Source organism: Pyrus communis, chromosome 3 (assembly GCF_041283825.1).
Source record: "Pyrus communis isolate YQ-2024b chromosome 3, ASM4128382v1, whole genome shotgun sequence".
NCBI classification, from domain to species: Eukaryota; Viridiplantae; Streptophyta; class Magnoliopsida; order Rosales; family Rosaceae; genus Pyrus; species Pyrus communis.
In genome coordinates, this window is record NC_142567.1 from 11,180,171 (window position 1) to 11,193,701 (window position 13,531).

Below are 13,531 nucleotides of genomic sequence, written 5' to 3' on the forward strand. Positions count from 1 at the left end.
AAATATTTTACTGTACCAACGTTAAAATCAAAATCATCATTCTTTTTATCGTTATTTAAATATAAATATTATTTTCTTTCAAAAAAAAATTTATATATATATAAATATTATTTTTTATATTCATTTAATTTAGGCCAAATTTTTTTTCGATACAACACTTTCAATATGACCCTTGTGGTGAAAAATTTGTTAATTAAACCCTCGTAGTGAGTCTTGTTAGCAATTAAGGTCCAATCCAAACTTCCGTTAGTCTTCCGTTAACTAAACTCATGTGACTACCACATAGAGGGGTCAAATTCGTCATTTCAATCCAAATTACATTGTATGTGATGGACATCTAGTATGACTTAGAGTTTAACTGAAATTAGATTTTACCAAAAAAAAAAAAAAAACACTTAAACGCAGTGAAACTAAACCTATTAAACCATGTCAATGGTTAGGAGAAGAGGTGAATGTAAAATCGCGCCTAATTCCTTAGGTATGATTTCATTTGGAAATCTTGATACTTTTAATAAACTATTGTTTTCTTTTTCAATGCCAACACATTATTGATCTTGAGTTATAGACTTAGTCTTATTTGAATTTTAATTCTTATATCAATTTGTACCAATCTACATATATGCCTTTCAATTGTGTCTTTAATTGGTAGTGTGGTTTGATGCAGGTCGTAGTCTTGCAATACACAACCTTTCAATGCACCTTGGAGACCTCATGAAATGACATCTGCAATATCATCAAATGCTAAAAATCCTTGGAGACCTTTTGGAATGGCCCCAATGCACAACATGCAAAGTCAACATATGAAAAAGCACAATACCTTACACACAAAAAAAATGATGAAGCGAAGGGAATTGATTTTGTTTTGTAAAAAAACTAGATTATTTGTTTATTTTGTGGAAAAAAAAAATTAATGACTTTTTGTTATGATGAACCACAATATATTGTGGAAGAAATACTTTTTTTCTTTGTTATTATTTATTTATTTATTTATTTTTGGGTTGGATATATGCTTTTGTCATTAGTGTGCAAAATACATTATGGTATGAGAAATGATGAAGTTATTTTTTCTTTCCTGAATGGTTAATGTAAATTATATCCCCTTTGTTTCAATTTGCTTTGTATACTGGAATCAGATGTCAACTCACAAGAGAAACAAGTGTATGTCATAACTCGCTCAGAAAGAACACACGTATACGGTATACCTAAGTCATGCTAGATGTCCATGGAATAGGATGTAATTTGGATTGAAATGATGAATTTAACTCATCCACGTGATAGTCACATGAGTTTATTTAACGGAACACTAACGAAAGTTTGGATTTGGACCTCAATTGCTAACAGGACTCACCACGGGGGTTTAATTAATAACTTTTTCAGCACAAGGGTCACATTGAAAGTGTCGTATCACCACAGGGACCAAGAAAAAAAATTTGGCCTTGATTTTATAAATAATTTAGGATTTTATCTATCAAATAAATTAATAGTTATAGTAACAAATAACAATTTCACACTAAACAGTTGGTGTGCTTGATTCATATAGATAATTAAGTGGTTCGAAGTAAATGTGTTCTTTTTAATAAGATCTTTAGATTATGATGAAAAACGAACAGTTCTGATTATGACTTTTATACAGTAAAATGTTGACACGTTGTTATATAAATAAGTTGGAAGCCAAACAATATATTTGATTATGAGAATTTTGTTAATCATACACGATGTATAATTTTATGGAGAGTGATTTATGAAATGTGTAAAGTAAATTATCAATTATTTTGTTAGGTGCAACAATAGTGTTTTTTTATTTTTATTTTTTATTTTTTATTTTTAACATACGATATTATCTATATTAAAAGGGGAGTGGGGGTGGGCTTAGCCTCAATGGACTAACAATAATGTGGTTCAAATTTGCCTTTGGTGAGAATAGAATCTAAGACTTCTCACTTACAAGTAAAGAAAAATATCACTATACCATAATACTAAGTGGAACGGTAGCGGTTTAATAAGAGCGTTAAAAATGTACAAACCTGAAAGTTGGCATCTTGGATTATATTAGAAGGGTCCTCAAAACATAACAAACTCGAAAGCAAAAGACAATGCCAACTTAACCAATCTAATAACTACCCTTTGGGCGATCTATAGACGTGACAAGTATGTGGGAAGAGGATCATCTTTGGATCCACTTTGTGGGGATCCTAGGGATCCCTATATCCTAGCCATTCATCGTACATATTGCACCCAGTTTTCGTCAGATACTATTTGTTTTTAATTTTAAATAATAAAAAAAGTTAAATGATTTCTGACCTCACGATACATGATAAATGGTTAAGATGTAGGGATCCCTAGGATCCCCACAAAGTGGATCCGGATGGGATCCAATTCTAGTATGTGAACCAACAAAGGAACAAAGTCAAATCTTGATATTATCATTAATATTATTATTAAGGGAAGAGAGTTCAAAACTATTACAATAATTTAAAAAATGTGGATTTCGAACCTTGAACGCATTGGTGGAAACTTAACAACCTATCCATTAGGATATTGGGCTACATGCTTAATTGATCAATAATTATACATATATTCATTTTATTGGCAAAGTTATTTGTGAAGAAAGTTAGGGCTCCACCATAAAATCAATTGGTAATATGGGGAATAGCCCACCTCTTATAAGCCCTTGTATGGTTTGGTCCCTCACCGATAGGAGACTTTGTCCTCACATTCTCACACGCCTCCTCATGTGTGGCAAATTTTCAAGGCTAACACGTGGACAACACAATTGGATGATGTGGAGCACATGTCACTGTTTGGCTTCACACGTGGGTCAACTTACTTTGATACTATGAAGAAAGTTAAGGTTCCACCATAAAATCAATTGACAGTATAGGGAGCAACCAAACCTCTTGTAAGGTTTTGCAAGATTTTTCCTTTCACCGATGTGAGACTATTTTACCTTCACAAATGTATAATTGCCAAATGTGAATTTTAAAGAGTCTCATATCGGTGAAAGTAGAAACCTTACAAGGGTTATAAGTAAGTTGGCCTGCTCACCATATTGCCAATTGGTTTTATGGTGGAACCCCAACTCTCTTCATGGTATCAGAGTAGATTGTCCCATGTGGAAAGCCCATCGGCTACACATGCTCTATGATAGGAGCATATTCATGCGACTTAAATGGCTTGTTCTCATGCATTTACGTTATGTTTCTTTAGTTATTTTAGTACTTTAAGCTATTTTCGTGTGTTTGTAGGTCCAAAGGGCTAAAGGAGCAAAAAGATGCATTTTGGAGACTTTTGGAGCACTTTTGGGCTAAGGATGGATAACTTATGCTTGGAGCCAAAGTGTTGGACGAAATTGAAGACCTAATTGAAGACCAAAGTGTTGGAACCTTGCTCCCTTTAGTTTTAGGACATTTAAACCTTTCCTTTATCCTTAGCCGTGCATAACATTCCAACATTCCAATCCTTCATTTCTGCCACACTCCCACATATCATTACTTATCATCACCACTTATCACTTATCATAACCACATATCATATCATAACCACATATCATATCACTTATCACTTATCACTTATCACTTATCATCATCACTTATCATATCACTTATCACATCACTTATCATATCACTTATCATAATCACTTATCACTTATCATCATCACTTATCACTTATCACTTATCATCATCACTTATCACTTATCAATTAACATGCACCCATTACCTAACACAAAACCTTGCAGCCACATCCATTCCACTTCATTGCACATGCATCTTCATAAATCATCACATGCCCTCACCACTATGCCGTGCATCCCCTCACTCTCTAATTATTTCAGCACATGCATTCCACACCTCCATGGCAGCCACCAACCAACCTAGCTGTCATGTTTCCCCTTTCATCATTCCCTCGCATTCTTCAATTCAGCCAACACATGCATTCCCCTTTTGCACATGCTTTCCCATTTCATTATTCATTCACCTTAATCATTCCCTCACATGTTTTCCCAACCAATTGCAGCCACATGCATGCCCCTTACAATTTCACCCATCCATTTCATCATTGCATTCATAAAATACATCCCTTGCCGTGGCTTTCATGCACTCCCATCCTTTACCATTTCAACACATGCATTCACTCTTTAATCACATGCATAAATCAGCCACATGCATTTCCCTTTTCATTTCCAGATTGTCCCCTTGCACATGCACCCACATATTCATTGCACATGCATTTCCAACCCACATGCATCCTTTAATCATTCAAACATGCAGCCACATTCCCTCCTAGCTGTCATGTTCCCCCCATTTCACCTATAAATAAGCATCCATTGCAACCACAATGAAGGCATTCCATTCACAACACAATACACTCTTCCATATTCAGAAAATCATCCATACACACCTCAATTCATATACATTCTTCCATATTCAGAATGTAGACCATCAAACCACCCTTGCCGTGCCTCTCCCTTACAATCCAAACACCATCCTTCCATTTCCACCACTCCCCAAACCATTCACACCATCAAACTATCCTTAGACCTTGTGTCACAATAAAGAGGAAGAGAAGAGTGCCTAAACGTTCATACAATTCAAGTTTGAGTTGTTGGAATGTTTAGGTGTTTCTTTGATTTCAATGTTTAATTTCAATTCTCTTTGTATTGTACGTATGAGGAACTAAACCCCCTTTAGCTAGGGGGTGATTCGAAATATATGTTTATGCTTGCAATATAATTTGATTACTTCTAATTGTGTTTCATAAGTTGTGAATTCAATTTGTTTAACTATTTGATTGATAACTTATTTATGTATGTTTATTGAGAGTGCACGCTTAATTTTCATGCATGAATATGACGCTAGAATATAAGTGAGTTTCACCTAATAGTTATGAACTTATATTCACAAGTAGTGGAGGTTGCTTATAAACAATCGCGTTAAATGAATTCTTGGCAAAAGTTTCATGCATTCATAGTTACAATTGCCTCGTCAACATTTATAATTTTCATAGAGCATAATGATCTCTCACTGTACCTCTTCTATGCATTCATGTTGAGGACCGTTGGAGAATGATTTGAATTGTCGCATGCATCATCCAATTCATTGACATAAGGAAGATTTGAAGGTTAATTAGTGCATCACGGTTAACTTGGGGTGTTGAGAATTATGGTTTATTGAAAGGCAATTGGAAATCGTTTTATATGCAAGTATAACATGTGTGGAGATGAACCCCTTAGCTAGCTTCCCATCCATTCAATTCCATCAAATTCATCTTTACTATCTGTTTTAATTTGAATCTGTGCATTTTATTTAATTTCGTCCAAAACTCAATCCCCCTTTACTTTATTGTCTAATTTAGTTAGAAAGTGTCTTAGTTTGTGTTTATAAGTGTTTTGATTCATTTTGTTACATAAATTCGTCCAAATTCACCAAAGTGCTCAAAACTGCCCAGAAAGTGTTTTTAAGGCAGTTTTGAGTGTTTTGGGTGCTGTTTGAGTCTTTTGGTTTGTTTTAGTGTTTTAAGTGTTTAGTTTTGCATTCTTTGAGTCTAGTATAGTGTTTCATATTGTTATTTTACGTTTTTGAGTCAAATCCAAGGGATTAACAATCCCTCTTAATCCCCGGTCCAGAACGATCCCTACTTACATACTTACTACAATTGTCAAAAAGAGGGTTTAATTTGTGTGCGTACAATTCTCGCATCACTCTACGACACCCAATTTGTGTTGTCCACATGTTTGGCTTGAAAATTCACCACACGTGAGGCGGCATGGGAATATATGAATGTAAATGAGCCCCACATCGGTGAAAGGAAGAACTTTGCAAGGGCTTCTAAGAGGTTGAGCTACTCCCCATTGTGCTAATTAGTTTTATGGTGGAACCTCAACTTTCTCCAATTTGAAGAAATAAAAAACAGAAATTAATGACATGGCTCAAAACGATATCTTTTCCGGCCTTCAAGTGGTCACCTAATATCACTTTTGTTCCTTGACAAATCTACCACTAGTGTGATGACTTTAGTTTAGATTTCACATAGGGCCTTCAAAAATTTCAAGAAGCCTTGTATTTATACTAGACAAAAAGATCAAATAAACTATAGAATTCGTACAAGAAATTCCAAAGATCAGATGCTCAAATAATCTTGACAAACCCATTAAAAATGTACATTCAATTGGACGTGATATGAACGAGGTGGTTCAAGCAAGACTTGGTGAGTGTCAGAGTGTGTGTCTTCATGTATATTCCTTTTATTATTTCTTTTCACCTGTTGATTGATTCGAGTTGTAAAATTTTAATTATTTTGTATTATTAACAATTAAGGACATTGTGATATAAAAGTAAAAACTACAAGTAGTATTATTCAATAAAACAACACTAATTTCAAATTCGATAAAATATTACTAATTATTAGATTAGCCATCATCACTGGGAAACAATATTACACATCAAGACTTAGATACTAGCTAGAGCCTAGAACTGCTGAACATCTATGGGGTTAAGAGACTTAAGTTTGAGAGGATGAGTTTTTGAAGTGGCATTTGGATCTGGTTTCCACATTTAATTCTCATAGAATCGAGAATGAAGTTTTCATAAATAGCAGACAATATGCTACGCTATTTCCTTGAAAGAAGGTGTCCCTTTTAAGATAAGTAGGTGGGTTTTTGCTCTTCATTAAGTTCAATAAGTTTGATTGTCTTGCCAACTTTAGGACTTACCAGACTCGTACTGTGATGTCATATGAAATAGCATAAATCACAGCCTCACTCTCTGCGCCATTGCTTTGGATTGTTGAAAATTGAGACACTATTCCAATCCCAAAACCACAAACCTTCATTGTCACCTCCAGTGGACATTACTCTATCTGCACTAGCTGCCATAACGTTAATAATGGTTTTCTGTTCGGAGAGCATATGGTGTGCATAAATTCTCCCCTCAATCGAAAGGTTGAATTTCTTTATCGTGTTAGTCGAAGCAAATGCAAAGCAATTCTCCTTATGTAATTTAGGATGTTGTGCCATTGCACACACTAATTTCTTATAACGCGTGAGAGTTGAAACGTTTTTTCCATTTCTAAGGTCCTAAAGCTTTATGGTTGTGTCGTGAGAGTGATAACAACTTGTGGATTTGTTGGCCTCGCAAGAAAGGAGCAAATTGTACCTTCATGGCCGAACAATACATGAACTTGCACATGCTTAAGAAAAATATCCCAAACCCGACATACACTATCACATCCTCTGGTATGTAAATAGTCAAGAGTGGGATGAAGAGTCATGCTATTAACACCGCTTAGATGATTGTACTACGAACAAATAACCTTGTTCTGTTCAAGGTCCCAACAATTAACTTGACCTTCATCGCCAATGGAGGACAAATAAGGATGCATGGTGCTAACGGCAATGCCTCTTATCTGCTCAATATGTCTCGTAAATGACAGTTGTAGACCATTGGATGCCAAATCACATATCTTGATTGTCCGATTAGTAGAGCTAGTGCAAAACCACCTATTGCTTGGATTTATTGAATAAAATGTATTTATGTTGATTTAACTTTCCTATTTGAAATAATAAGTGTCATTATTATATGTTTATATACACATAAATGAAAGTATCATGCTTTTTAGATTCTTATATGCAATCTATTTATTTCTTCACTTCTTATTTGCTAGAGATCTTTCTCTCTCTCTTTTCAAATTTAAAGTTATACGATCATGTATCACTATATCGAGTTGAAAAACATTTTGATTATAAATTCGTATTGATCTATGCTGTTATTATTGAGAATTTTGCACTATGAGATCAATTTTGGTATTTTATGTCCTTTATTAATATTGGTCTTACTTGGAGAATTCGGATGAGCTGGGTTTGAAGTTCGTTTCATTATATATAGAATTTACAGATAAGTGACCCGCATTATCTTAGCTATTAAGTTAAAATTATAATGATTTATTGTAAGCATGATACCTTATAGTTATAGCCAACAGGAAAGACATATAAATATTGGTTTATAAGTGGTTTTGTCACATCCAAAACGTGCTGGACATAGTGATTGCTTTCAGTTTAACGCCGAAATTTACAAGCATTTATTGGTTGCTTATTTGCTCATGGATAATTATTAAGATATGACATGCTTTTTATTGATGGAGTTTTTCTCATTGATTAAGATGATGATAATTATTTAACAAGAGTTAATAGACCTATGAATTTCATACTGAATAAAATATAATTAGAAATTGTGGGGGGTGTCCCCATTTTGGTTAACTAGCTTTAATGCGGGGGTTACCGATTTTTAATTCGTTTATACCAACTAAGTATATTGATTAATATTATTTTGAATTATTATATTCATATATTATGTGAGTATTCATATTGAATGAGAATTACAACATGTTATGACATGAGATTATATTCTAACATTATTTCATTCCTATGAATTTGTGGGGGTGTTCAAACAAGTTTCCAGGAGCTAAAAGAAATTTTCATTTTATCATCAATGAGTTTTATCAAGTGATTTAAAAAACAAGTAGATTAGTTTTCGGAAGTCATCAAATCCCCTCATGATGAAAGGTTTTGTAGAAATTGACGTTTTTGGGATATGACCATCTACTTTAAGGTATGTGATTATTCCTGTATTTATTTGAGATTTTCCTAAATTTGGGGGTTGGTCAAGTTTTGCATAATAATATTAATTTATTGACGCTTCATGTGTGGTAATTATATGTTATAGTGTTTATATATAATGGATATGATCTCAACTCCTTATGATTGCACTAATAATTTTATTAGCAAGTATGGCAAGCAAGCTACTAAAGAAGGATAAGTAAATGGTTTCAAATTTGGTGCAAAAGTCATTGTTGGCCTTGAGAATATTATATTTGGAAATGTGGGGGTATGCTAAGTTGGTGTCTTGAGTAGGTGCTATAATATGGATGAGATATTTGTTGAATACTTGAAAGTTATGTTTTGATATCTTTAATTTGTTGGGGTTATTTATTCAATTTATTTATGGAATTAAATTACTTTGATTTACATATTAGCCTTGTTGTTAAAATGATAAGACTTTAGTTTGATGTATATTTAATGCTTGAAAGCAATACCAAATTTGTACGGAGCTAATTAATTGTGTTTGAGTTTTTGTGATGTTTTCATTAGAGTTGATACAAATTAAGAAGAAATTATACATTTTGTGATGAGGATTGTAAACACTAAGATCGAGAAGGGCTAGTTGACATCATTCAAATTGTGGGGGATAGAAAGCCATTCATTAATAAAAAAATTAAAAAAAAAAAAAAAGGTTTGATACAGAGACACATGGGACAAATTTAGCAAGTATTTAAACACTAAGGTTCATTAAAAGCTATCGGAAGGGACATACTTGAGCACTGATGTATTTCTGTGATAATCTTAATATTACATTGTGTGGTGCTAACAATCATGTGAACTACATTTTTTATGCATCTTATGTGTTTGCAAGATGTTTCAGATGCCATATTGAGCAAGTATACTCAAATACAAACCATGTGGAATACTAATAAGCATATGAAGAGATACTAAAATTTAATCTCAATTGTCTTGTGAGACTAACACTTAATTGGTGGAAACGAAGTACTCGAAAAATCTCTCATAGATTATTGCAGAGGTATATTTTGAGCACTAAATATACTTAAGATACAATCAATTATGTTTATCGTACAACGATGCTTGTGGTAAATATTATACAAGCTAATATCATATTTTGGAGACATATATCTTAAATAGATATGCAGTCATTTTGAATGGGAACATGAGTTGATAGCCATTGAAAAAGATATTGAAGCTTAACAACCTCTTTGTTATATCCCATTTTATATGGATGTGACTGTGTTTGATTTGAGATATTCCACTATTTGTGGAAGAGACCACTTTGTTTGGTTTGAGATATCCCACTATTTGTGGAAGAGACTAGCTGGTTCATTGTGTGTGATATCATAGCTATGAGGGCATTAAGCTAAATAACTTGTGCATTTGCGTTTGATGTAATTATTTAGAGGTCAAAAATGGATTTAGCTAATCTTCTGACAAATCCACTAAGCTAAATGCTAGTGATGATTATGATATTGAGGGGATAAGACGTATGCCTATAACATCAATCAAGAGTGATGGTAACCCAACCTATGTGAATGGAGATCCCAGGAAATAGGTTCATATGGGTAAAAACAAGTCACCTGTTGATTGAGCATGCATTATCAATTTATATCATCAACTTTATTGAGAGTTTATCCCTATGGTGTAGATAATGCAACTATTGCAGCATGTGAGGTTGAACTTATGTTCTTAATGAATACCATAGTCTATATGTAAGTGGTGTGCTTGACTGTAGTGTACACTTGATGGATTCACCTATTTAAGTATGGGAGTGGGGCCGCTTCCTATAAGAACTTAGGTAGGTTCTCTAGAGCACTCATGAATGTCCAGTGGGCGCATGGCCTATTCGCGCCAACCCACTAGAACAAGCTTGATTCCAAGGATTCAATGTAGGTGGTTAGTCCTATGAATCACGCAAAGAAATCTTGGTTCATAAAAAATTTAATTTTCACCAAATTTCTATGAGTTACAGCTAGCTTGTCTTAAGGCTAGTTCATAGTCCAAAAGACACCAATTCTGATGAGTTGGATTCTCACTTTCCTTTGGTACTTCTTTGTCCTCTCATTATACTTGTGTTTCTCTAATTCCCTTCTTCTTGTGAATCGATTTGTATTTTGAAATATGTGGGGGATTGTTGGAATTTTAATTGGGTATTTCAAAATACAACTCTTCATTAGTAACTTTAATATTATTAAATATGTTTTAAAGTGCTAATTTCAGTTTTATTTGTAAAACCAAAACTGATGCATTAAAGGGGGTGTATGATGTTATTATTTGACTATGGAATAATGCTACTTGAATTCCCATTATTTGGCCAAACATTTTTCTATGTGACTAGCCTTATAAATTACTATGCATAACTCAAAAGGAGAATGGTAGTTCTAGTGAAGTCTTCTTCACTTCTCCACGCTTTCCATCTTTCTACTTCATTGTTCACTTCTATATCAAAGGAAAGAATTAAGTTGTTCACTTGATCCAAGTATTGCGAGTGTACGCTTACAAGGATCATAGGTTGTTGTATCCTGGATGGTAGAGCGCCATAACCTACTACACCAAGACATTGTCTTTGAGGGGCGAAATCTACTCTTAAGGTCATTGATTACACACCTTAACCTAAAATATTGTTCTAATCAAGTGTGGATGCAAATTCCTGATGTCTTCTCCTTTGACGAAAATGCACCTGCAAAATAATAACACCTAAGATTAAGGACAAAAGCCTTACGCGCCCACGATGAATGGGAGGCTTTGGCCGAAGAATCTCCGATGCCAAAGTTAGAATTTTAAAAAGAATATGTCTAGGAGTTTATGGGTAGTAAATCACCTACTTTCTTAGTGGGATAATAAGGCTATTTATAGGAGAGTGGCTGGTCCTATTTGGAGAGTAGTGGCTGGCCATATATGGTGTGATTGGGTGAATAATTACAAGATATTACGTGAAATAATATCTTGCAATTAACATGGCAATTAATCCTAAATTAAATAGGAAATTCGAGAGTTACCTTCTGAATAAGGATTTGATAAGGAGTGATGAGAGGGATTTGAATAAATACCATTTTGATAACCTTTAACTCTTCTGTGATTAAGCCGTTATTGTCTGTTGCATGCACGTGGGAATCTCAGTGTGCCTCGAGGGTAATTTTTTCCTTTTTACCCAAATGTCCACTTGTCACCTCCATAATATTCTTGATTATTTTTAGCTCCACAAATGCCCCTACACCTATTGGGTTGTTCACAAGAAAGGATAGCAAATGAAGAGACCTTCCCTTGTTTTAGGAAACATAAGATTGTTTCCTATTTTGGTGTAGATTCCCACATTAATTGGAAATTAGATCCTTCTAGGAAAGGGAAATAAATCACTTCCAAAGTCTATTTAAGTCTACATTAAGTAGATGATTAAATCAACTTCAAAGAGAAAGAAAGCTAAAAGATATTTGTTCCCCCTCCCTTAGCAATCTTCTACACTTACCCTTGCAAATGACCATCTTTCATTGCTTTCTTCGCCTTCACGTTGCATCAAGGTAAGAAAAAATTAATTTTTCCTATCTTCGTAATTTTTGGGAACCTTGAGGCTTGACATTTGGCACGACATGGGTCGAGGATGTGTGAAAAAAGGTGGCTTGGGGAGGCCACATCATTGTTTCCGTGAATGGCTTGGTGCGGCGGTGGCTTAGCTTGGGCCAAGGGCTGGCAGCACGAGTTTAGGGCTCGACATGTGGCTGGCATGGGCCAGGGCGCTGGGGCGCTTGGGTCTAGGTCGTTGTGCCTGGGCCCGTGTGGTGATGTCAAGGAAGCGCATGCCTTTTGTTTTGCTAGGCTCGGGCCCGTATGGAGAGAGAAAGGAAATGGAGGCCTTGGGCTTGTCGGTTGTTGGGCTTAGCCCATGCAAGTGAGAAACTAAGGGAGGCGGGGGGCGCCTACCCCTTTTCCTACTTACTTGGGCTGAGAGGAGAGATGGACTAAGTTGTAGGGCTTGGCGTGGCTGTTAGGCTCTTGCGGTCTTAGGCTATGGTTGGCTAGTCTTTAGGTCATGGGGTCTGATGCGTTGTTATTTTTCTTTTGTGTACATCTGTTTAATGATTCTTCTTTGCGTCTTTGTAGAATTTATTCGAGTATGTCTTCTTTAAGCCATAAAGGTGATAATAGTGTGTCGTCGTTGAATCGTCAAGGCGAGTCTTTGAGTAAAGTGGGCTACTTCAAGGTTGCTCAATTCACAATTAATTCCGATGACTTGTTTAGATATTTCCTTGAAGCATATAGGCACGCAATTCCATCCGGGGTGCATGTGAAGCATGTCAATGAGGGTAATAGCCATAAGCCATATAGTGGGGCTCGGAAAGCTATCAAGTTTCACCTCTACTACCTTGTGTTGGGATTTACTTTTCCCATGTCACGTTTTTTTCTAAAAAGTGCTTTGCTCCATGAAGTGCGCCTTCATTCAATGTTTTCCAAATACGGTACATGTGATGGTGTGGTTCCTCAATCTAAGCCAATTCTTTGACCATGATCTAACTGTCAACGAATTCTGGTACTTCTTTGACATAGGTCATATTGATGAAGTTAGGCAACTACGATTCGCCATAGGTTATTCGATAATTCGAGCAAGGGAGATCATGATTGGGCCAATGAGACTTTAATGATAAGTGGAGAGTGGGAGTTTAATTCTTCCCCTGAGTTGCGTGTTCCGACGATTTTCATCACCGCTAAGTAGACTGCTTGGTCTTTAGGCTGCTTTGTGCTTTTGTTAAGCTGTCATCTGATTTAGGTATCCCCCCTGAGTACTGTGAATGACATTAGCTGCTTAGTCCTCTTCGCCAGGAGAAATATGGGCTCCCTCTTAGAGAAGAGGTAAAACAGATCAAGGCAGATGCATTGGCTCATCCGATTGCTGTTGTGGAGCTTGCTGTGAATGAAGGTGGA

The 13,531-nt window shown here is 35.3% G+C and overlaps 1 pseudogene; it reads right to left on the reverse strand.

Moving 5' to 3' along the window:
- Positions 1 to 6,464: 6,464 nt before the first annotated feature.
- On the reverse strand, positions 6,465 to 12,103 carry LOC137714400 (protein pleiotropic regulator PRL2 pseudogene; annotated as a pseudogene).
- Positions 12,104 to 13,531: the final 1,428 nt, after the last annotated feature.